At 40.7% G+C, this 25,121-nt stretch overlaps 1 protein-coding gene across 15 annotated transcripts in view; it reads left to right on the top strand.

Annotated features, from left to right (window-relative positions):
* The first annotated feature begins 2,209 nt into the window (after positions 1-2,209).
* EPS8 (EGFR pathway substrate 8, signaling adaptor) overlaps positions 2,210-25,121 on the top strand; it is a 143,927-nt gene continuing 121,015 nt past the window's right edge. For 6 of the 15 annotated variants that reach the window (XM_071815464.1, XM_065853285.2, XM_065853219.2 and 3 more), the window contains exon 1: positions 3,699-3,837. The gene's annotated coding sequence lies outside the window, so the exon portion shown is untranslated. Of the gene's footprint in view, positions 2,772-3,193; positions 3,293-3,698; positions 3,838-4,231; positions 4,406-25,121 lie in introns of those variants that run through there. The other 9 variants (XM_071815471.1, XM_065853228.2, XM_071815481.1 and 6 more) reach the window with 7 other exon arrangements.

Raw genomic sequence — 25,121 nt, 5'->3', positions numbered from 1 at the left:
TTTCAGAAGAGAAGGGAACAAAACCAAACCCAAACACATTAGAGGGTTTGCCCAAAGCTATTTTTTGGGTAGCAGACCCTGGGTTCCTAACTAATTCAGAAGTTTATAGAATGTCCCAAATATCTTTAGACCAAATCTAACTTGACAGTTTTGAGGCCATTATTTTATTCATAGAATTAGTACTCAAATAGTAAATCCGAGTTTAGAACAATTTCATTCACTTGGTTTCTACTGAAAATTGTCTAAAAAACATATCTTTTGTAGCACAAAGGATGACAAATTTAAGCAGTATATTTTAAAACCAGACACACCCCAGAGAAACTTCCAATGATACTACAAATTACACTGAGAATAGAAGAATCTATATGCTTATTCTTCAGATCTTCTGGTTTGCATTGTTTTCTAGATAGACCATGTTTAGCCCTTAAGTAAAATATTTTCTATAATTTTACCTAAGCAGAAAATAAATACTTTCTGTATTTGGGATTTTTTTCTTTTTCACAGCATAAAGAATGGAGGAGCATGAACCGATAGCCAGTCTTGTGTATCTCTCATTTGTTGTGGATTCCTCTGGATTAACCTCACATTTCTCTGGTCCTAAATCAGGAACAATTCCGCTGTTTCTCCCTTTAGCTGCACGTGCCTTAAAATCAAGAGAAGAATCAGGCTTACTTTGTATATTTTGCTCTCAAAACTCTATGGATACAGTAGTGTCTGTTTTCAACGAGAATGGAAATTCCAGTATCAAGCAGTTAATCTTAAATCCCCAGGCTCACTGCAGCTAATACTGTACAAATTGAATGCTTGCCCATCTATTTTCAATACAGCTCAAACAATGGCACTCCCCATTAATCCACAGGTTTGTTCCCTGCACTGTGCCTTCCATCGTGTGTACACCTGCAAAGGAGATTGCAACTGGCTGGGGCCACGACGTTTGGCTGAATTCCACGCAGGAAGGGGGGGGCAGTCAGCAAACAGACTCTGCTGGGTCTGCTAGACAGTTGTGTAAGTCATTCTTTGTAAGTCATTCTGCAGGTTCCCAACACGGAAAGTATCTTTTGGCTATTTTACAACAGAAGGAAATTCCTTGGTGTATTTCAACTTTTCTCCAAAGAGAAAACTATTGATGAAATGTCTTCTTCATCTGCTGTGTTACAATGTTCTGATTTCCTATCTGCAGTGATATTAGCTTCATGCAATATAAAACTAATTTTACAAATGTCCATATCTACTGTACACATCCTGAAGAAAAGTTGATAAAGCACAGAAAGACAATTTATTCTTCCCCAAATCTTTCTCAGTCCCATTTATTCTTCTGGTTTCTCTTTTCTCATCCTCATGTCCCACTTTCTTTTCATGTTCTTCTTTATTATCTCTGTTCCTTTTAAATATTTTCTTCTCAAATAAAAACAAACAAACAAAAAAATCAGTGGTCTTCTGCATTTGTCTCCTGTCCTTTGTTAAAGGGAATTGGAGCAGGGGGTGGTCTTGGGCTGCTATCCAGGAAAGAAGAGGGAAGAGAGGCACTGTTTATCCCTGCCAAGGACTGAAGCAGTCCCCAGCCTTTTCTTTAATAGCAGCTGTCAGATTCCTTTCTGCCTCTCATGAGGTAAGCACTTTTATGTATAAATTCTAATTATTATTTACCTGCGGAGTGTGTGTATGGCAACTAGCAATAGTTTGGAAAAGTCAGTTTAGATGTTAGTGTTCCTGTTCATTCACACGAATGACCTAGGTGACCTCTCCATTATCTGATTCTTTAAGGTTTGAAGGTTTGTTGGAAACAAACTTCCTGTTAACAAGATTAAGTGTACAGTATCTGCCAATTTCCTTGCTTGTTTAAATGCACAAAAGTGGACTCACACGCCCTCCACCCATTATTTCACAATTTTTGGGGGCTTTCCTGTTTTGTGGAGAATCCTGCAGAACTGGAGAAGTAGCAGAGACAGAAGCATTAGAAGAATATGCAGTGTGACAACACTTCTTCACCAGCTCAGAGCCAGGAAGGGAAAGTTGGCTGAACTGCTATTCTTTTTTTCTCTCTCTCCCCCCCCGCCCCCCAACCCGGAAGCAGGGTTAAGGTGAATTCCTAAGCAACAGTGGAGTGAGGCCCCACCTCTCCCTGCCTGATCTGCACGCTCAGGTTACTCTCTTGTCTGGTTCATGGGAGCCCACAGTAGGCCTCATGCATGAGTGCTGCCCACTACCTTCAGCTCTGAACCTGCCCAGAACCTGGCAAAATAACACAGTTTGCAGAGCTTGGACCTTATTCTTGGGAAGTCTTGCTGGAAAACTCCAGGTCACGCATGGGCTAGCATCACTTTAGAAGAGATTCACCAACTGAACCACTGCAAACAGTAGCTGAGCAATCTCTTTCTTCCTCTTTAAGAAGTGTTTGGGAAAATCTGTGTCCTTCCTGGAGAAGCCATCAGGGGCACGACTCTGGCAGTGATGGCTCTGACTTCACCTGCCTCTGCAAATGAGTCATGGAGTGTTATAAAAAGCAAGGACCTGCCAAGTTTCATTTCTTGGAACTGAGTGGAACTTCTAGCAAGCAGCTGCTCTTTCCTAAGTTTATACTTTTCCTGTGTGGGTTTATTGAAGAGGGCCTGGAATCAGAGAAACTCTGTAGCATAAAGGACCTGTTGCTATGTTTGGATAATGGTGTCTCAATCCTGAAAATGGCAGTGTGTTTGGTTGAGATCTGATCTTGATCTTCGTGAGGAAACTTGATGAAGCCTGAAAGGAGGCTAAGGAAGCAAATTAAGCAGGTTTGTAAGTTTTTCAGGACTGGCAATTCAATGCTATCAAAAATCAGGAACAGAACTTCAAAAATCAGACTAGCTGTGCTATATACTACTTCAAGTAGTGTATCTTTTCATTTGTCTGATGCTGTTGAAAGATGTATGTTTTCTAACTTTTCTCTGGAGTCACAAAAGGCAAAAAGTTATTTAAAAGTGAAATCAGTGAAAACTGAGATTATTAGGGAGCAGCCTGATTTTAGGAGTAGAAATGGCTCATTATAGAAATTGCAACGGCAGCAATAGCATAGTGTCAGGACTTTGGCTACCTGTAACCATGCGAATAGTATCTGTGGATGGGTCTAGTCTCCTGTGCTGTAAGTTGTCAGGATCTGGAGGAATGTGGTGCCAGATGCAAACAACATAAACAGCTGGGAGATTTCATCCGGGATTTCGAGTCAGAGTGGGAGACTTTTGTTCTTGTAGCTGACTCGTTCCAAAGCTGGCTTACATACACCTACTTCGGGGAAGCATTTCGCTGTGGAGTCTTGGTAGGTTTTGTTTGTGTGGCTTTTTTTTTTTTTTCTTTTTTTTGAGGGTGAATGCTTCTTACGATCACTTTAAACAACTCCCATATTCCAGCCCAGCTCCGGGGAGCTGCTCTCAGTACTTTTACATTTCGCGAGTGCCCCGTAAAGCGCAACAGGGAGCAGCGGGAGGTGAGATGAAGCGACCCCGCACCCCCGGGCAGCGCGCAGAGCCCTCATGTGGCTGGCGCAGCAGCACCGCGGGCGCGGAGCGTTCCGCGGGGTTCCGCGCTGCCCCGCCGCGGGCCCGCGCTGGGGCGTCGGGGCCGTGGCCGTGGCCGGGCCGGGCCGGGGCGGCGGGCCGGCGGGCCGGCAGAGGGAGCTCCGCTCCGCTGCTGCTCTCGCTGACCGGCGCCCTCCCTGCGCCGCTCCGGCACTTTGTTGGCGGCGCGGAGCGGAGACCCCGCGCCCGCCCCTGCCCGGAGCCCGGCAGCGGGGAGCCCCAGCCGCCGCCGCCCCACGGCGCTGGATCTGCGCGGCGCGCCCGCGAGAGGACGACACTCGGGAAGGTAAGGGGCTGGCGGGGCGGGATTTCCCCCGGTCGCCGAGCCCCCTTTTTGTTCCGTGTCCCTAAAAGCTGCCCTGGCAACCGCCCGGCTTAGTACCATGGCGAATTGCGGGACTCTAACCCTAGCGTCCCCCCGGTACTGTCGGTGCGGGCTGGGCGGGCGCTGCCACTCGGGCAGGGGCCACTGGAAAACTCCCTCCCGGGCCCTCTGGGCTGTGAAGAGCTCTGGCCCGGCGGCTGGGACGGCACTTGCAGCTTCAGCCTGCCGCCGCCGCCGGGGCTTTACATACCTATAGTTCTCCGTGTGTGTACGTGTATTATGTATAGGTGTACGTGTATGTTTTTCCCCTCCTTGCGGTAAGGCGAGCCGCCGCCGCCACACCTGCTTGCACCTTGCCCGCCGGGCTCTCACCGGCAGCGCGCTGCAGCCCCGGGGCGGCCCAGGCGTCGGGTGAGGGTCCGTGCCGCTCCCCGGGAAGGGCAACGTCCGTGTCCTCCTCCTGCCTCCCATTCTACCAGGGGACCTGGCTTTCTCTCCTGATTGTGGCCTTTCTTCCCCGACGGTTAAGGTACCTTTTCCAAAGGTGGCGTGTATTACTGCTGGCCGGTGAAGGGCAGCTCTTGGGTGGGATAATCCTGTTGCATGCCCGTGTTTCCCTCTGTCTGGCTGTCTTCCTTTTCCTCTGCTGTTCAGCCCTTTCTCTTTTTCTGCCAACTTTCCCCGGCGTTCTTACTCTTTCTGCCCCTCTCATCGCCATGAAATGCACTCTCTTACACATCACTGCACAAAGGATGACTTGGGCACGCTGTGGAAAACAGGTTTGTGGTATTTTGCAGCATGATCTAAGGTGCTCTTACACCCCCTTAACCTCAGTAGGGCAGTATTGTATCCATGGAAAGTGAGACTTTGCAGTTTCCACTGGGCCCTAGTTTTAAGCCATCTAGTAGCAGGCAACACAAGGGTGGAAGAAGTTTTTCTTAAGGATGTTTGGGAGCCAGCCCTCCCATGCAAAAACTGTGCTTTGCCCCAGGTTGTGGATTTCGTATGACCCCCCCCCCCAAGTTATGGATATGCAGCTGTATGACCTTTGGAGGAGTCTGCTTTGTTTACTTACAGCGCAGTACTGAAGATAAAAGTATTATTGTTCTGTATTGTGTCTGCTGAAATATTAACCAAATTATGGATCTCATGTTTCTTTGCAGTGTAGATCATATTTTAATTGTGTCTCCATCATCATAAAAAATGCGGTCCTCCTCCCTTCCTATTCACTATCTTTCTTCTCGTTTGTGATTGTGTAATGTCTATATGTCAGCTACAAAAAATGCTTACATGAGAGAATGTAAAAATGACCATTTTTGTTGTTAGCAACTGGAAATGCTGAATCAGCATTGTGTGACTGGTCTCCTTTCTGCGGAATACTCCTGGAAAGTCTGCAACCCGTGCCCTCTGAGAAGTGTTCCTCTGCTGGGCTGCATCTGAAATGGGTTGGTTGTTTCTTCTCAGTGGGCAGGGGGGACTGCGAAGAGTTTACAGGGTTTCCAGGGTGTAAGTGAGACATAGTGTATCTCATCTTGATTCACACAGTTCACAGTGAGTGTAGCACTATTAGCATATGGGTATTATCAGGTAACGAGATACTGTGCTCAAGGCTCCACAGAAGCAGGTTGGGGCTGCTGCTGGCTTTTACAGGGGGAGGTTGTACAAATATAAGTGGTTTTGGACTTGTATTGTGCAGCTGGCTGGTATTGTCAAATACACATAATGGCTGCAGTATTGAGTTATGCTTCTCATACTTCAGAAGGAATGTTTTTGATTGCATGTAATTTTGAAAGCTGCCAGAGCATTCTATCAGGTTTAACTGGAGAGGGGTAACACCCCACAAGCAACAACACCCAACAGTGATTAGGTGCTGAGTTGTATATAGTGATAATAGAGAGGGAAAGGTTGATCTAAACATACTTACTTTTGCTGTGAAATGTACAGATGGAAAAAAACACAGAGGTTTTGAAATTGGTGACAACTAAATTCATGGAATATGACTGATATTCTTTCTGTCCATAGTCTAGCTGTAAATGGCAGATCACTTACATTAATTGCTGCATTTTTTTCCCCTGCGGGTGAAAGCTTGTTAAAATTTAAACATTTGAAGTCAAATAATTGGTGCCCTGGAGGTCAAGATAGATTAAATGTATAAGAACTTCCCAGCTACTGCAGTGCGATAATAGAAGATTTCAAGTCCACACAGTGAAAAACGTTTGTTTCAGTGTCCAACACTTGCATCTCTTACACTCTTAATTACAATGTCTGGATCATTGTGTCTTATCAAACAGTGAATCACTGGTCAAAGGTATGAGATTTTCTTGAATATGCAGGTTTCAGCTGTGCCAGACAGAAAAATGGAGCCCTTTGGTCTGTGATCCCTCTAAACTCTTCTCTCTCGGCTTCAGGGATGGTGGCCAGAATGAAAAAACATTTAACACCTCTGAGCTGGTGTATGATACAGTGTGGCAGTCCAATCCCAATAACTCTGTTCAAAGAAAATTGGAAAGGTGCTTTGCTTGTGTCTGTTTTCTGCATGTGGATAATTTGTTTCTCACATTTCCTTTGAGACCAGGATTTCTTCTTGCTTTCTCAGTTAACAGCATTTGGTTCTGTGTCCCCTTTTCTCCTAAGGATTCAGAGTTTTCATCGTTCTAGTCCTGAGCTGGGTTCCCAAGGAGGCTAATCAACAGTTTGCAATTAGATGGCATTTAACTGATTTTGAAGTCTTGGTATTTATTTTGTGGTTAAGAGAGCAGCAAGATGCCTGAAATGCCCTTGTTCCTCATAGAAGGGCTGTACTTTCACAATACCTGTGAAAACTGTAAGTCACTAAAAATAATATCGGTAACTAGACTATCAGTGTAGTTATAAATATTGAATTTTCACACTGTGGAAAACAAAAAAGGAGTTAAGAGGTTAATTTCTTCAGTGCTAGTTCTCCTGTTTTTATAATGTTAAATGCTTTGCATCAGTAGAAACTTAAATTCTTGGTTTCAGGGAGAGCTGTCATTTTTTCTCAACTCCAGAGTTAGACTCTGATTCATCTATCGATTGATTCATTCAACACACTGAATTTCTCATAGTTTCATACTGATATTGATTTAATCCTGATACTTATGAATTTCAGTTTCCCACTCTAGGTCTCAAGTTAGATGGTCGCTTTCATCTGAATTTTACATTTTGCTGGGAATTTCAGCTGTTACTGAAGTCCTGAGTGATGCTGGCTTTCCGCCTGTTGTGCCCATACATGAACTTGGGTATAAAGTAATTTAAATTTTCACCTAAGTCACTGAGACTGTTTGGGGTGTGTGTAGCAAAGCATTTGCTCAACTGTTTTCAAAACAGAACTCTTCATTCACCGAAACAGAAAGGTAAGACAAGTTGTCTTTTATAGGGTTTGATACTCAGAGATCCTACATAGTTCTGGTTGTTGCCTGGCGAGGTTAGTCACAGCCTGCTTGGAAAGACCACAATGATGTGGGAAGAAGCAACCTTCACATCTGTTTTGTTGGGAGGGATTATTTTTTGTTTTTAATTGCATGTTGTGGACACTGAGAGGATAAAAAAAAAAGAGTCAGTTACAAATGGAAATGTTGTTAGCATTAGCTGTTGAGGAGTTGTTTTCAGTTTGAGCTGTGACCCTGAGCTCACAATCACTAACACATGCCTTTGATTTTATTCTGTAGTGTCAGTTTCAGTAAAATTTTTAAATATTAACCAACTTAGGGCTTCAAATGCTACTAGTTAAACACTTCCAGCCCTTTCTTCTCTTCCCTCTCTTTTCCACTGTCTAGGTAATTAAAGTTACTCATGCTGTGAATCTCCACAGGACCAAGATACAAAGTGAAAATAGCGAATTATTAATTACTTTCTTTGTATTTATTACCTTTGTCTTTTTCTGAATAGACTTCTGCAACCTTATGCATTCTGGATAGACATAGCACATATCTCAAGATTCAAATGTGCAGGATTAGTATTTTCTGTGGAATTTGTACATCTCTCCTTAAGTTATCCATTTCTGTGAGGTTTTCTGATGCATAACAGGCATCTTTGTTACTTCGTTACTGACAGGAGATTCTACTTGTGTTTGTTCCTAAAGCTTCACTCAAGTTGGCATTTTGACCAACTATGGAAGTTGCTATGTTCTCTATAAAACTACAAAGAAGAAAACAAACAACCCAGACAAAACAAAACAACAAAAAACCCCAAACCAATCAAACAACAACAACCCCCAAAAAACAACCACAACAAAAAACAACCCTGCTAGAAAACTCTTGGTTGTGAAATTATGAACCTGTTGTCCGGTAATACTGTGAAACCTTTGAGTGTTTCACAGAATATTTAGAAAAAACTTACCATTTTAAGAATGGTATCCGTTCAGTGAGCGTAGGTGTTACGGATGTTCAGTAACTTAAAGTAGGCTTTGTACAGATAACTTGTCTGTTTGGTTTTTTTTTCTCCTCAAGAATATATTGATTTTATGTGAGATAGAGGATTTATATTTTAATTATCAAAATTTTACCATTTATGGATTTTTCTGGATTTTATAAATTACACCTGCAGGTAAGAGAATATCTGACTTCTTTCAAGCCTTCCATGAAGGTAGAGGAGCTGTATTCAGCTGACTTAATTGTAGATCTGCTCTAGCTGGTTCTTGAGGCAGGGGGCTGGAATTTGCTGTAGCTCCTGAAAGCTTCAGATTTACCCTACTGCAAGAGTATCATTGTGAGCCTTAATATTTGTCCCGCAGGAATGTTTGTAACTGGAAAATAAAGGTTTAGCTCATGGGAATTTGTGTGTGTTACTTTGATTTCTGCTCCTGCATGTAAAAACACTTTTAAAGACTCGACCAATTAGAAAAGCAGGCAGTAGGCTTGCTGCTTCTGCCATGAGTACTCCCTTCTCTGTGCACTGCCTTGCTTTCCAGAAATTGTCTCAAGTGCAAAGAGAAGCTGGAAGTCAGATGATAGCAGTACCTGTTGGCTGTTCATTAGTATAGGTCCAGACCCATTAGGAAAGGGAGACAATATTTAACATACCTCCCAAATTGGCTGTATAAAACTTGATCTAAAAAAAAAAAAAAAAAAAAAAAAAAAAGTAGAAATGTGTGAGATGAAAGAAGTCCATTTATTCTTTAGTATTTGCAGATGCTTCGTGTGATACAAGATTATCCCAATTTTATCAATGTTTTATCTTCAGGTAGAATTTGACATTACTGTGATTTGTTTGCTGTGGGCTCCTAGTGATTTGTCTACCACCTGAAACATGAACTGTGGTTAATGAGCACTTTCATTCTGGGGTGGCTGAGAGGGCTTAATGTTAATTCAGCTCTCTGAATGCTCCTTTCATGAAAATTCAGGACTCTGTTCTTCATTCTGATGTACTCTTCCTTCTTCCGATGCCACTGCTCTTTTTGCTTGCTTCCACAGGGTGTCTGAGGTGTTGTCTTCTATATTTCCTGAATCAAAGATCTGTTTGTTTCCAGTGTAAGATATAATTTGGAGTAATTAGCCTTTAGAAAGCTTTCTTTTTCTGATCCGTAAAGGATTTAACACTTGGTGTTTCAGGGACTTGGGTATCTGGCTGACACAGGGATTAGGCGTGAGTTCAGTGCCTGTGAAAATCCCAGAGTACATCATAAAAATACTTTGAATGTGCAGTTGTATTACTCAGAGCACATGAATGTGAGACCTTTGTACAAAGAGTGAGACATTCATCTCGCATGTTGAGTTCTTCACTGTAACTGAGTGCATATGGCAATGATATGGCAAGGCCTATGCTCTGAAATTGAGTTACATCATGAGGAGTTTGTGATAGCAAGTTGTAATAAAATTCAGCTTGATCATATTCCATGCCATTTTTGAAATGGCATGGAAAAGTCAGCCATTTATAGATGTGCCTCTAAAGTAATTTTCAGCTTTGCGCAACTCGTCTTGAGAAGCCAGTGAGTGCATTATACTGCCTTCAGTTGGAACTATAAATGTACATCTGTGCTTCACATTCAGAATTGGGTAGGCTGTGTATTTAAATACACGTTTTTCTTCTTCTTTCACTTCAGTGTCATCTCAGGCTCACTTTCCTACTTCAAGCATTATTTATTGCTTTGCAGTTATTCCCATGCTCTCACAACTCAGTGTAATGTTTCATCTCTTCTGTTTCCTTCTCTTCCTGTATTTGGGGGCAGAGAATTGTTCAGGAGTGAGAGCAGAGGGCTGGGAGGTAGGAGGGTGGAGACGGTTCCTATTTCAGCTGCAAACTTTGTTATGGCTAATAAATCTGTGCTATTTGGTAATTGCCTCTCAGTGCTATCTCACGTACAGACAGCAGGACAGAGTGAGGAATCTGGACTTTGTACTGTAGTGTCCATTAGGCAAATCACCCCTGTGTGACGAATGTCCTACCACTGCTGAGAAACAAACACGACTTCTCCATTGCAGTCACGGTTTCTTTTCTTATGGCTGCTCCTTCTGCATTTGGAGCCTTGCCTTTAGTGTCAGTTCTTCTCCCTTCTCAACCTGGCTCCTGAGTTGCCTATCTCTTAATGGTTTCCTTCTGTCTTCTCTTGCCTGAGCTGTGTTTCTCCACAGTCTTTCCATAATCTGCTGTCTATCCTGCTCTATCCTTCTGTTGAGTCTTGATATAACTTTAGTTTTGTGGGGTGGTTTTTTTGTGTGTGGATGGGTGGTTGTAGTAGTGTTTGTTTGTTTCTATTTATTTCTTTATGCCTTAAGATTCCCCTACCCCTTTTTTTCTACTTCATTCTTTGTTTGCACATAGTGCTCCATGTCCAGTTTCGCAGAACGCACTTCACGCCACTTCTTCTGGTACAGCTTTTTCTTGCTCACAAAATAAATCTTTTTCCTCTTCTGTGTCATGAGTCTTTATTCCAGTGTCTTCTGAAATACATTTCAGCTCCATTGGTCTCAGTGGGGCATATCATATGTGAAATCACATAGGTAGTTCAGCCTTCAGGGGATAGGGCTGTAAAAGTAGTGTCTTCTCTAAAGGTTCAGTGCCGTATACATTTTTTCTAGGCAATAATTTCAAGCTCACTTCAAGCAGTTCTAGAGCTCAAGACCAGAATAGGAGGCATTAGAGTGTGTGTAGGCATTTGTTTTCCCTATGTGAGTGAGGTGTGTAATACACACAAGAAAAGTCTGTTCAATCAAAATCTTATTGAATTTGAATGTAAAATATTCTCAGAAGTGCCTTCAATATGTGGTGGTATTTGTTCTTTTCTGCTTAGAATTTACAGTTTTTCTCAATTTTTATATTAAAGCTAAATGTTGACATGTAAGAAAAAGAAGTGTTCATATGTTTCTTAAATAGTGACAGAGCAGAATACAGCCCTGGAGGAGAAGCAAGTTGCTGTTGAGACCTGGTCTTGATGGTGACTGATTGAAGCCACAGGTCTGTGCAGCTTATCAATGGTTTGACTTCTTCAAAGGGGCTCAGTCTTCAACGCTGAGGGGTTGGCAGATGAGATGGTTCTGCTGGCCTGTGCAGTCCAGCATTTTGTGCTTCGCAGTGATGAGTAGCTTAGAGCATCAGGCAACAGTGAGCTACATCTTCCTAGGGAAAATATTTACTGACTTTTTTGGAGGGGGTAGATGTGCAGATCATGAGAGTTTATGTCCCATTGGATTCTTTGAGTATTTTAAGCTGTACTTTTATAACTCTAAAAGTTCTTACTGTCCAAAGAAATGTTCATTCCCTTTAAAAAAATCATCTAAGTATCTTGATTTTGAGACAGTTGTTTCCTCTCTTTGCCTCAGTTTTCCTATTTATAAAAGCAATAATATATCTATCTCTTAGGAGTTCTATGAGGCTTAATTAGCAAATTTTTATACAGCCTTTTAAAGATAGAAAGCACCACATAAATGCTAAGTATCGTTATTATTACCGCCAGCTGCTTTGTGGTAATTGCAGTAATAAATGTTGTATAATTGTTGTTCTAGATATAGGTTAGTTTTCGTGAACACTGGAGACATTGAGGATGGTGGTAGAAGTGACGGTGTAGACCACACCAAGGTACAGTGTGTGGGAGAGCTGACATGACAGAAGCTGTGCTAAAGCTATGAAATATTTTTGAAGGTGTATTTTTTATTTTTATTTTTAAAAGGTAAAAATTGATAACTGCAAATGAATAAAACCTCTTCTGCAGTATGCCAGTGTTTACAAGTCCCAGGACTAACTGGGGGGTGATCTATGCTGTACGGCATCTCAGCTGGTTAGAAATGAGCTGGCAGCAGTTGCATTTGTGACACTGGCATGTAAAAGAAGGGATCTTTTAGAGGTGATTGATATTTGGCAGTACAGGAAAAGAGAGGTGGTATAAATCATAATTGCCTTTAGGATTTTTTTTGGGTCTACTTTTGTAAAACCTTCATGACTTAATGCTGAGCTATTTTTATTAATGTTCTTGTGCTTATCTCACATAACCAGCTTGTTAAAAGAGGATATGAACACTTTTTAAGCCTCTGACTTATAAATTGTGAGAAAGAGAAAAGAAGATTGATTCCAACAGGCTTGAAGGTAGATTCATTGCTCTTCTAGTTTGCAAAATTAGAGAGGGTGAAAAATTAAACGGAAGACTTAGTGGGCCAGTAATTTTTGGCCAAATAGAAAATCATTAGGTTTATATCTAATGTACAATTTATTTGTAAAGCTTTAACCTAAAAGAAAATAAATGTAGGGGAATTCTGTTTGGGTGAATTGATGATAGTATCTCCAAGTAATTTCTGCCTGGAGTTTTAAGGGTAAGAAAAAGATAAAGTAATAACAAAGGAACACTGAGGGGGAACAAATATTTTTGCTAACATCTACTTAGGATCTGAGGGGGTTACTTAGTCATGTAATAAGAATATTGTGCTGCTGGAATGTTGGAGAGGAAGGATAATAATTGTGCTTTGAAGAAAACTTCTCTGTTCTTTTTACTGTAAACACCTGAGATAAGATGGAAATGTTTGAAAGAATGCAACACCTTATGTGAGTTCTTTCCGCATTCTTAGTCACTTGTTGTGAGACCATAATTTAAATATTGTTGTTAGATATTTCTGGTGATTTTTAGGGGGTTCTCATTCGTTGGGCTGTCAGGCTGCCTGTAACAAGTGATTTGTTTCTAATTGTACCTTAATATCTTGTATAACGCTTCTTTAAATTTGTAGGGATGTTTCCTAACAGCCTCTGAATTGGTTCTAATTATGAATCAGTTAACACGTCAGAGCAAGCGCATAAATCTGGACCATGAGCAGCATGATTTCATATTGGCTGCACTGCAAGGACTTGAAAAATAGAGATGATGCAAAGCAGGGAACTGATTCAGTCCTTTATGATTATGTGTAAGCAAATTTTCAAATTACTTTGAACATCATTAAACAGCAAGAAGAAAAGACACCAGCCTTTTTGTTCTTTAATTTTAGGGAAATCCCATTTTAAAAACAACCATGAAGCTTACAACCACCAAGTCCTTTTACATAGAAATAGAAGCAATTTTAACACACGGAGGTAGGCAATGTAACTCTGAGGCCCATATGGAGAGGTCCCAAATACTGGCTTGTAGGTCCAGAGAATTTTGAAACAGGACTTTCATGTTGCTTTAGCTGCTCAAAATATTTTCAGTAGCTAAGTAGAAGACAGTTCATAATGTTGTATTAAAGCTGCTCTCTCTTTATTGTGTGAGAGTAGTAGCATCTAATTTTGAATAAAAGTCTGGGTTTTCTTGAGGTCTGTAGGAAAGAGCAACTATTTTCCACCTTCTGCACACAGTGGTACAGCAATTGGATAGGAATTTCTTTTTCAGTTATCCTAGACTGTAACATATAGTAGTATAATAACTATCTTTTGAAGTACAGAAAATCTGCCTAAGGGGCCATCATTTTAAAGTATAATATGAAATCCTGTTTTAATAAGGTTTGCTCGTTGCACATTTTAAGTGCAAGGAAATGTGTGTTGAAACCTTGCTAATGATTTGTACAAAGTATTTGGCTTGTTCCCTAACTGTTAAGGAATTAATGATGTGCTTCAATGAGATCTTACATTACTAGACTGTAATTATTTTTATAAGAGATTCTACACTATATTTGATGGTGCTTTAGGAATCGTAATAATAAATAAAATGAAATTGCCATTGCCAAACATATGAGCAAATATTCCAATTGCTATTGTTCATGTACTCACTGACTCTCAAAATTAAGTGATTTCCAGTGGAGTTGCAGGCCATTCATACAAGTTGGTGAGGTTTGCTGTGTCGTATTGTTTTGTTCGTGCTTGTGACAAGTTAAACAACGGCGTAGCTGGCAAGAAGCAACCCCTTTGAGGAGCTGACAGCACATCTCTCCTGTAGTTGCTCCTTTGGCCTTGTACTTCAAAGTAGAGCAAAAAGGCAATGCATATTTTGGTTCTCTTAATGAAGTCAGGTCTTCATCTGAACCATGACAGTGTGACCTCTGGCAATTAGTGTATGGTAACAGGCTTTGAATTAAGTTATGGAGAGGAGTGCCTACAGCAGAGATGTCAGGACAGTGCGGGCATATCCAAACAGATTTTAATTGTTCTCTCCCAGTATCGGAAACAGGCTATACTGGGTCCAGTACCCAAACTTGGGTATGGTGTCTGCATCCTCTGTCTGCACACTTTTCTGGACGTCTGCACCTAGCTGAAGCAGACTATCTAGAAGACGGTACATATCGTTTACTTTGTGGGCAGACAGAGTCAGATGGATAAAATTTCAATTTCAGAATATTTAGCTAAGATTTTCCGATTGGTTTATTACAAATATTCATATGGTCATAGCTCCTCCAGGTCTTAGCCAGTGACTGGAGCCTTGTTGTACTAGGCACTCAATTTCAAGACAATTTTATTATTTAAACATCATGTCTATTTTAAAGTCAGATAATCTATAAAACCTGCTTAAAGACATGAGGGATCATTACGTCATCTAGTTTGACCTCCAGAGTGCATGAGAGAGGAGAGTTTCTACCCTTCTATTTCTGGTAGAAAAATATAAACCAAGATTTCTTGTCTTTCCTCTCTGTCCGTAATACACACAGTAATTTAAACTGCCTGCCTCTGGCAAACATTGGCATTTTTCACTAAATTTATTAGTGAATTTTTAATGGTTGTGTGTTTGAAATGTGTGGTGCTACCCTCTAGATAATATTGTTTGTGTTTCTGTATATTTTTTGGCACATAGCAGTGCAGATTTTCTCCTCTGCATATAGACCTTTTCCCCTAAAACCTCATAGGCTAAAACCAGATAATCTTGGAGTCTACTTCTTTCTCTTTGTGCTTCACTGTATAAATTGTGTAAGATCACTTTCTGAGCCACTATATGCTTCTCTGCATAATTGTTTTTGCTTAAATGGCAGACTGAGACACTTGATTGCAAAACAGTTTACAAGAATTCAAGGCTATATTACTCTGTGGGAGAAATCCATGGAAGTGCTGGGAGGTTCTTGTGTAGGTTCACTTGGACATTTGAGAGCCTCAGGGCCTTCCTGCCTCCTAGACCGTGGAGATGCTGTTGTACGGTGACGGAGATGTCCAGATACATGCTGTGCTCATACTCCCAGTAATGCCAGCATTTGCTCCATGGTTGTGTCTCCTTTATGGCTACTACTGGACAAGATTAGCAGATGTCAATTCAGACCATATAGTAAATTGAATCCACAAGACTGTGTGAGAATGCGTGATAGGTGATGTGAGTCCTCCTTGGTCTTAGAACCTCCCTCGCAGAGCTTTGGTTCAATGCCTTCTTCAGGAAAGAAAAGTTCGTAGTCATTTTACAGATGACCTTACTCCCTTAGGTGGGAGTGACCACGCTCCTTTACGTACTCCCTGCATGGGACTCTTGCTTCCAGTAACAAGGAAATGTTCTGAGGCAGTGTTGTTGCCATGATGACATAAAATAACAGAGACTTCCAGATATTCCCCTGTTCTTTCTCTGTAATAGATGTGTGCCTTCAGGGATCAACTGACCTTAAAAATGATGCAGATCTGGAGCTTGAGGTCATTTTTTGTTGTACAGAAAATGCTTTTTTTGTAGGCATTGGGATGATGGTGTTACACTTAGTGAATAGAAACCATATGTGATTAGCATTCTCGATCTAAATGTGCACCCTTCATTCTGGACATACATTTCCCCTAGAGCTTCTGGAAAGTCACTGAGTCATTGCTCTGGCAGAAAAAAAAATGCAGACCTCTTGCCCTCTCTTCCTTTTTCCTTGGTTATGCCTTTAAGACAATATGTGTACATATTCTGCACAGATAATTTTGAAGTTTCTTTCAAATTTTACAATAGGTGTATATTTTGTTTTCTTCTAGATCTAGCGTCTTACTTAGGAAAACCAGACCTGATAATCTACATATGTCTTCAGCAGTTGATATGTTCCAGACAAACAGATACAGTTCATAGACTGTGAATCTGATGGAGCATAGGCTCTGGTGTATGTACTACTCAAAAGTTTGTGGCGTAGCAAAAAGTCTTCATCCCCTTCACTGGATGTAGTGAAAATAAGTCTTTTGTTTCAAAAGTTACTGAGAATTGCCTAAGACCTACCTTGACCAGTTTGAAGGTATTCTTCAGCCCCCTTAGAAACGTTCCCTGCTAAAGCTTTGTAGCAGTGTTTGTGAAGGAGTGGCCCTCAACTGTGGGGGAGAGGGTTAAGGCAGGATCGAGATCTTGATCTATAAATTCCTAATTGTTGCACTGATTGTAATGAGACAGTCTGCCTGTTGTTTCACTTAAATGCTTTTGAGATTGAGGCCCAAAATCTCCAATGAAAAAAACAACAACCCTCAGAAAAAAAACAAACTGCAAGAAGATTCCTGTGCTTATTTTATTAGTGGAAACTTAGATCATTTGGAAACAATTTAAAAGAATTTGTCACCATTCTTGGTGTGTGTGTATTCATCTTGGTGTGAGACACATCTTTTGTTTGAAGTGTGTACGATTTTAAATGAGCATTACGTTTTCATGGAAACTCTGCGGGGCAATGTCTAACTCCAGACATAAAAGCAAATAAACCAAGAAAAATCCTCTGTTTATTTGAGATGAGATGGCTCTTTTTTTTTTTTTACGAAAAATAAAAAGAGAAAGAGGGAGTATCTAAAACTACCTAATGGTCTCCCTTGTCTCTTTAATGTTCCTTGATGATCTTCTGTGGTTCTCAGGAATTACTCTAACTTATATCACTTGGGTATGAACTACAAAGAAGTCTTAAAATGCTACCATATTTAGACCTACATACTGAAGAGAGGCTGAAAGTGCTGCAATCTATTGTTTCATGTAGGTTGATTCTGATTTTACTGTGTTCAGCTGTAGGTTTCAGATGAGAGGCGAAAATTCAGAGATTGATGTGAGTGCTTAATAACAGATCTTTTGGGTGCTTCCTGCATCCTGGTGAAGTATATGTGAAAATTAACATCTTTGTTTTGCAGATATCTCTTGCATGACTGTTCAGAATTTCTGAAGCTAACAAGTGAAATATGGCAGCTCATCCTCAGGCTTACTCTTCAGTATTGCCTCAAAGAAAATTAAGCAAGTTTTACCGTAAGCTTGTCTAAGCTCTTCTCCATTGAAATAACCACAATTTCCAGTTGCTTGCTAGGCTTGAAGGATCAACTGTCATGATTTCAGTATTGGCACTGTAGAGGTAGTTGTAGTAGCAGTGGTAAGTGACATCAGGATGAAGAAGTGAGGGCTGTTGACTGGGGAATGAGCAGAATAGGCTGATGGTAATGTATGGTGCGTCATTTCACTTCTGTAAAAACCTCAATATGTGTCTGTTGAGAGCTGGAAGAGCCTCCAGGGTCCCCTGCCATGAGACACTTCAATTTGTTTTCACTCAGTTCTTTCTCCGTCTACACCTGTAAAGGCTAATAGTTAAATGGGAAGTACATTACTATTATTTTTGCTTATAAACACTGTGGTTTTGGTAACTTCACTGTATGGATGAAGCAAAAGAAACTGGTTTTGTTTCCATGTGTTTTCACAGTCTCCAGATCTTTTGCCCTGGCTGCAGGCCTGTATTGTTACCTACCAGGCAGCGAAGACTAAAATGACTGTCCCAGCAACCCTGGAAAATTAAATCCCTAGCCATGATACCAGGTGGGGCTATGACAGCGGTAGCAACCAGAGTTCTGGAGTGGGGTTTGTCAGTGCCACCACTTTGAAAACCAGAGCTTGTAGCTTTTATCCCTCTTCTGCAAAGCCCTGGGATTGTCCTGTTATCTTGAGTTCAGTCTGCTAAGTCTTGTGAAAACAATAAATTGGCTCACCTCCAGTACCATGATTTTATCTTGAATTAATAATAAGTTGTCTTTTCTCACGAAGACAAGTACTTTTGTTTGAAACTAAAATTGCTTTATCTTCTTGGGGATTCTAACATGCTAGCTAGCACATTAAATACAGTGGGGTTTTTTCCCTATTTATCCTTTTGCTATCAGACTCTTTGATCAGCCCTGGACTTTAATGAGTAATTTAAAAACGTATCTATTTTGGCAATTTGACTGTGATGCTCTCTCTCAAGTCAGTTACAATTTTGAAAATGACATCTGAGTCTTCCTGTGTTTCTGCATGACTGGAAACTGTCACTACTCATTTAAACTTACTAGTGCTGGAAATGGGTATTCAGGTTCATCTAACAGGAATGAAACACAAGGTAGCAGCATTCAAATTCAAATGTTGTTCCCAAGAGTAAAGGAAGAGGTGACTGTAGTCATGAGAGCTTGGACAATTAGGGGTGAAAGCTACACTGCAGCTCAGAGAGGTTTCGGATACTTTGCCTACAGGTTGCTAAAAGCAGGTTGTGGCATTTTTGGACAAGTCAAGAAAATACTGTGTTTTAAAATAAAAGTTTAATAGAAGGATACTGTGCTTCAGGTGAAGATTACACCATGGAAGACACTAAGTTTTGCTCTCAAGAGGAACTTAAGTTGAGAATACTTATTTTGGGATGGGGGATGAGCATTTGAGAAATTAGGCTTTTGAGATGGCAGATGCAAAGGTCTGACTGAAAGATGAGCCTCTGTAATAATTCTTGAGAGTCCACATATACACAGGAAGTATGCAAAATGACTCTTAAAAATACAGACCTGGAGAATGAAGGCCGTAACCCTCCATCTATCTTTAAAGGACCTGAAGCGCTTAGGACACACGAGCACTGCTGGCACACTGTCACTTTTCTCATCTAAAAGGGCTGTGAGCCAAAAGAGCAGAAAGAGACAAAAGGAGTCCCTGGGTAACTTGAGCTGTAACCAGCCCTTAATGTAACACTGCAGCTACTCTTCTTAGAAGGCTGTAGCATGCAGACATATATATTTTAATTTCTTCATTATTCTTCCACTTTGTTATATCTAAATATATTCCCAGAACAGAGATTGTTTTGCCTCACCTCTTCTCCCAAGCCCAGAGCTTGCTTGTAATAGGAGTATTTTGATTGGCATACCTTCACCATTTGAGGCTAGTGGTGTGCTAAAGTGAGCAACTGGCATTTCAGAAACTGTAAAGCTGACCTGACAAAATGTGATTTTTCAGTTTTGTTTGTTTGTTTGTTTGTTTTTGTTTTTGTTTTTGTTTTGTTTTTGTTTTCCTATCCTTTTCTCACCAAGTTGTAGGTGTGTCTTAATTCTTAATTCTGATGCTGTCAGGTAGTTGTGTCACTGGTTGACATTTCTGCAGCCTATAGAGAACATACACTCTGGCATATTTACCTAATCAGCTGATAAACAGAACTTAAATGATACACTTATAAATGAATCTTGTTTTAACCTTTTTTCTCTGGAGTTCAGACTGCAGCAGCAATACAATGATCTTGTCTGAAGCTGGTGGCTGATAGAGAGTGCAAAGATGACCTTCAATGTGATGGGAATGGTTAGGACAGACTGGATGTTACTACCAGATTTCTGTCTTCCATGCTAGCTCTTAATAACTCATTTATTTCTCTGTAAGAAACTGAGAGTTGTGAACGTCTGCTTAACTACCAAGCTTTTTAAGGTGAGCTTACAGTTCTGTCAGCCTCCGTTGAAACAGCTTGGAGGCTCATTCTTCTGTAGACAGATAATAATATTGGGAGGAAAAGGAAGTTTTACAACTCTTAAACTTCCTGAAGAAGGCTGTTAAGATACCTTTAAAAATAAATTAAAAACAAACAAACAAAAAAAAACCTCAATGAGACATAGTTTACAGGAACACTTTTTTTCTCTGTGATGATAACGAGATATAATTTTTCCCACTTATACCAAAAGAAGGTGAATTTTACCAGGTTTTTTGCTGGTGCTACACTTCAGTATTGCAATTATATTTAAAGCAATAGTATAAAGTTTCATCCATTAGTAAAATGAGGATGCAACTGAACAATTAATAGAATCCCTTCACATCAGGTTTCAACATTGAATAAAAGGAAATGATGAATCACGTGAAAAAAATGTATGATGAGTTTCCAAAACGCCCAGTATGAAAAACCTAGCTGGGCATTTTCAGAAATGCTTATAAAGCAAGCCATTTTCATTGTAGCTTGTAGCCTGCAGCTCACTGATTAGGAAGAGAATGCTACTTCCAGTAACAAAGTTCATTTCTGTAACACAGCGGTGAGACTTTGGCTCAGAATAAAACTGAAATATTCCCTTATTAAAGTACTAATGCTAATTAGTAAATGAGATGTCTTCCAACTAAAGTCATGTTTCCCGTATGAAGTAGTGATGTGATCTTAAGGAAAGATCTTACTTGATTAGCCTTGGAGGTATTGCCCTAGGCATTACCTATTTTTACAACACTTACCCTAAATAACATTTTAAAACAATGTGCTTTCATCTAGTGGAGATGTGCTATAGTGTCAGATTTTCAGCTTGTGGGGACCATCCTGTTCTCCCTGATGATTTTTTCACAACTCATTGGGTTCTCATTTTTGTATATCTGTTGTGCTTTGGGTTTCTCCTTGATCTCCTTGGGAAAAAAAAAAAAAAAAGTTTTGTGATCCTAAATGGAATATTTTTTTTCCAAGCACATAAAATAACAATATATCAATAGTTATCTTGTCTTTTTTTTTTTTTTCCTCCTCACAATTTCAGTAGTGTAGGGCATCAGAAACCTGCTATTTCCTGGACCTCAAAAGGAAAGTTGGTATGGTATGGTATATCCCATTTGGGACTTGAGTTACGTGTGCACACTTCATTTAACTTTCTAGTAGTCCTCTAGAAGTGTGTTAAGTGTGTGAACTCAAATGTAACATAATCTCTGATTACTAAGTAAAAGTAATTCTTCAATCTGTCTCTGCCTCCCTTTGCTGCATCCCAATTGTCCGTGCCTTTCTTCTCCCTCCGTGTGCTGAATGAGTGACGGCAGATACTGCTCTGGTGCTTCCTGGGTGTGTGAAGGCAGCGATGGAGCTGCTGGCCTGATCTGCTGGGCTCTGGTGGTACAGCTCTCCCTCCGGCAGCACAGAAGGGTAGGTGGGAAGGGTAATAATGGGTGAGTGGGTGCTATCTGCACCACTGGATTTCTGCTCCTGAAAATCACTTTCTCTTCCCTGTGCTTTAAACAGAGGCAGACATAAGCTCTGGTGACTGGCAGCTGGCATCCTGTGCCCTGCCGAGGTGTTGCCTCCTTCTGAGGCAGCGCACAGGTAGGAGCTCACTGTCAGAGTTAGTGCCTTGGAGGCTGGACCTTGTCCTGGGTGGTTCAACCAGTTCATTTTCATTGCCCCTTTCCTACACAGGTAACAGAAGAAAGAGGGGCTGCGTAGTCACTTAAGGGAAAGGAGAAACTCTTGCTGTGGATGAACTGTTAGGAACTGCTGTGTAAATATTTTTACATTATCTGGTAAGAATAATTCCCATCTCTTTGGCTTTTATGCTTCTTTTTTTTTTTTTCCCAAGCTCTAATCAAGAGAGGCTTGGTATTTAAGATGCAGGCATCTCCCACATGCAAGAATATGATGGCTGTTCTCTTTCTTCTTCTGGATAAGATGCTCTCTCCTATTTTGGGTGATGTTTTACCACTTATTCTGTGGTAGGGCGGTGAGCCAACCCTGTTGGTGCCTCCAAGCATCAACAGAGCAGAGCAGAGGCTGGATCACAGATGGGCTGGGTGCCCCTCTGAGCTTGCAGCTGGATTGAATTATGATGTTGGGTTTGAGTGTCTTTACAAACCAGCTGAGGGGTTCGGCACCACCTCTGTGAGCTGTTTATAGACAGCAGCGGGTCTCATATTCTGGAGTACATATGGGTGAGAGAGAAGAGAGGCTGAGAGGGGCAGAAACCTCTGTTGCGGGTTGTAGCTGTACTTTGCATACAAATTCAGGGGAGATGGACCTAAACTAATTTATAATGCCAAAAAATCTCTGTAGGAGTCTTTCCCACCATGATCAGATCCTCCTAGCTTACTGCATTCAACTTTGTAGGCTTTTTGCTGAGTATGTTGGGACATCTGTAAATATTTGTTCAGTTCCAGCTGGTAGCTTCCTATTGCCTAGTTCTCATCATCAGTTTATTTGCCGCATTGAGTGATGTCTGTGGCACCTATGGGGTAGCAAATAAAGAGCAGATGGACCTTCTTGTTCCCAGCTGCCTTTAGGCTCTGCTTGTGGTGGGGTTTCCATGACTTTGTGAGGTAATTTTCCTAATTCAGGGCTTGGAAAACTCCATAGCTTCTATTTGCTGGGATATAGTGAGGTGGTGATTTCTATTTCTTTTTTTCTTCCAGAAGCACAGGGGGGAATCTAGTTCTCAAATAATACTGCCACTTCCTCTTTGCCCTAGAAGAATATTCTCCTGCAGATTTTGGGAGTTATTTTTGTTTTGTTGTGGTTTTTTTTTTTTTTTTTCCTGGTGTGTGTGTGTGTGTGGGGGGGGGGGGGGTTGTTTTGTTTTGGAGCCAGTTTTAGTAAACAAGTGGAATTTGCTCAAGGCTAGAGATACAAAGAAATCTAGGGTGATGACCCGAGGTCTTGTGCTGAGACATGTTTGCAGAGCAGATCTGTTACCAACTTGGAAGCCATAGGTAATTCGTTTTCTCTGTAAGTGTCCCTGAAGAGAAGGCAAACAAAGTATATAAAAGAAACAAACCTTGTAGTCAGCTTCCTGCCTTTCCTGGAGTTGGAGGAGAGGGAGTTATTGTGCATGTCCACAGTTCTTTTTTCTCCTCTTTTATGATCACTGAGTCGAGTAATATTTTATATAGTTATACTAGAAATCTATTGATGCTTTGCATCTCAGTCCTGACTTGAAGGTAAATAACCATTTGGTTAGGTAGAACAGGTATAGTTTATAATCCTAGGGCACTGCTTGAGAAGAGATATTTCCCTTCCCTCATGCAAATTTAGTGGGAAGAATTTTCCCAACCCCCTCCTTGTTCGGCAGTCTTGCTTAACCTGGAACATAATGAACTGAAACATGGTATTCGTAACAGCTTACAAGGGGGAAAAATAAAAAATACAGACTCTTTAATATTAATCCTCTCTTCCTTATTGGGTACAAGCTAAGCAGAGAGCTCCCGTATCTGCTGCCATGTCCCAGTGCTTGTGCTGGGAAGTGCTCAATTGGAAGGAGATTCACAGTAAAAATAATACTGGAAACCATGAAAACACAAAGGATTTGCAGATTTCTGAAAACAATATGACAAGCTAAAGTTAGATTTTTAGGGACTAAGCATGTGGAAATTATTTTCTTGTCTGACTAGAGGACTGCTAGCTTTCCCACTGTCAAGAAGCAGCCACTTGTAACCTGAAGAACACATAAACATGTCTCACTGGAACCCCCAAAAAAATTTACAAGGCTGACAGGTTCTTCGTTGTATCAGCATCGTGTGGTTTTAGTGCAAACAAAAATGCACTTCAAGTATCTACAAATGAATTAGACTGAAAAATGTGCCATGTTTTGAATTCTGTGAATTGTTATGTCTCTGAGTAAGCCTTGTATGCAAAGCATTTTTACTTCCCTCAGGAAGACAGGTGATTAAACATAATATTCTCATTTTCCTGTTGCTGCAACATTTTTGCAGCTCAGTAATAAGCATTTCTTTTTTTAATCCATCTGTACCCACTGTGTTCGGTTTTGGCCACTGGAGTTCTGAAAGTAGTCTTCATTTCTGTCAGTTTCATGGAAATCAGCATTTTGGGGACGAAACTTCACCATGCTATTACTGCACACTGCAGGAAGAGGGAGGAGGTATTTAAATTCCGAGCTGCATGTTGACAACACTGTGCTCAAAACTTTTTTTTCTTGGTCTCCTCAGCAGCCATTCCGCCATTGCCAGTATGGGTATAAATAATGAGTGGTTTAAATAATGAACTCCCATTTCTATAAATATAGCATCTTCCTGCCTAGTTTTCCTGAGAGAATTTGTTCTAATATTGTTTACAGACTGTGGAGTTTACAAATTGCACTCCTTTCACAAGAGTAAATCAGGGGATCTTGTGAAGCCCAACATCTCTACTAAGTAAATATTTGCTGGCTTAATTTATGAATGCTATACATGATAAAAGTTAAAGGTATTACAAACAAGTACTATACATAGCTGTTTTTACACCGTAGGTGGAATGTGTCATCTCTCAGTGGAACAGCGACCTTAGTCTCAAGTAGAAAAAGATAAAGCATACAGGCTGAATGCTTTATCTTCATTCTGCTGCTGTACTTCAAGTCATCCTGCATCTACATTAATTTCCTGTAAGGAAGATTTAGAACTTCAAACTCCTGGCCTGATCGTCATTCTTCTGAAGTAACTTAATAAATTGGCATGTAGCCTTGACATATCATGGTTGGTTGAGGTCCTGAGGCAATATTTAGCATAACAGAATAAGCAGTGCTCCAGTTAACACAATCATCTCTTATGCAAGGAGGGGCATTTATGCCTTTCAAGACAAAGAACCTTTTCACTATACATCCAGCCATTATTCTGTTAATTCTTTGTGGAAGAATTGCCACATCTTTGTTTTCCTTTGGGTGGGGAAAGGGTTTAGCATGTTCTCACTGAAGAGCCCAGAGTTTGAACCCATAACACTTACATGAGGATTAACTTTTTTGAGGACCTAAGGGTCCCCTGGAGTTGCCTGAGCCCATTAATCAAAGATTGAATTTTCAGTCTAATATATTAGTTATGTTGGTCCAATTCCTAGAGGGCCAGTAAATAAAATTAATCTTAATTTAAAATTAAGCTTGTGATAGGAGGGGCCAAAAAAAGGAAAAAATGTTAATATTGTAGAGTTTAAAGCTTTAAATGATCATTAGACAACCAGATGGTTACT

Source organism: Patagioenas fasciata, chromosome 1 (assembly GCF_037038585.1).
Source record: "Patagioenas fasciata isolate bPatFas1 chromosome 1, bPatFas1.hap1, whole genome shotgun sequence".
Classification (NCBI taxonomy): Eukaryota; Metazoa; Chordata; class Aves; order Columbiformes; family Columbidae; genus Patagioenas; species Patagioenas fasciata.
Note: the sequence above shows the minus strand (reverse complement) of the source record. Positions and strands in the feature narration are given on the sequence as shown.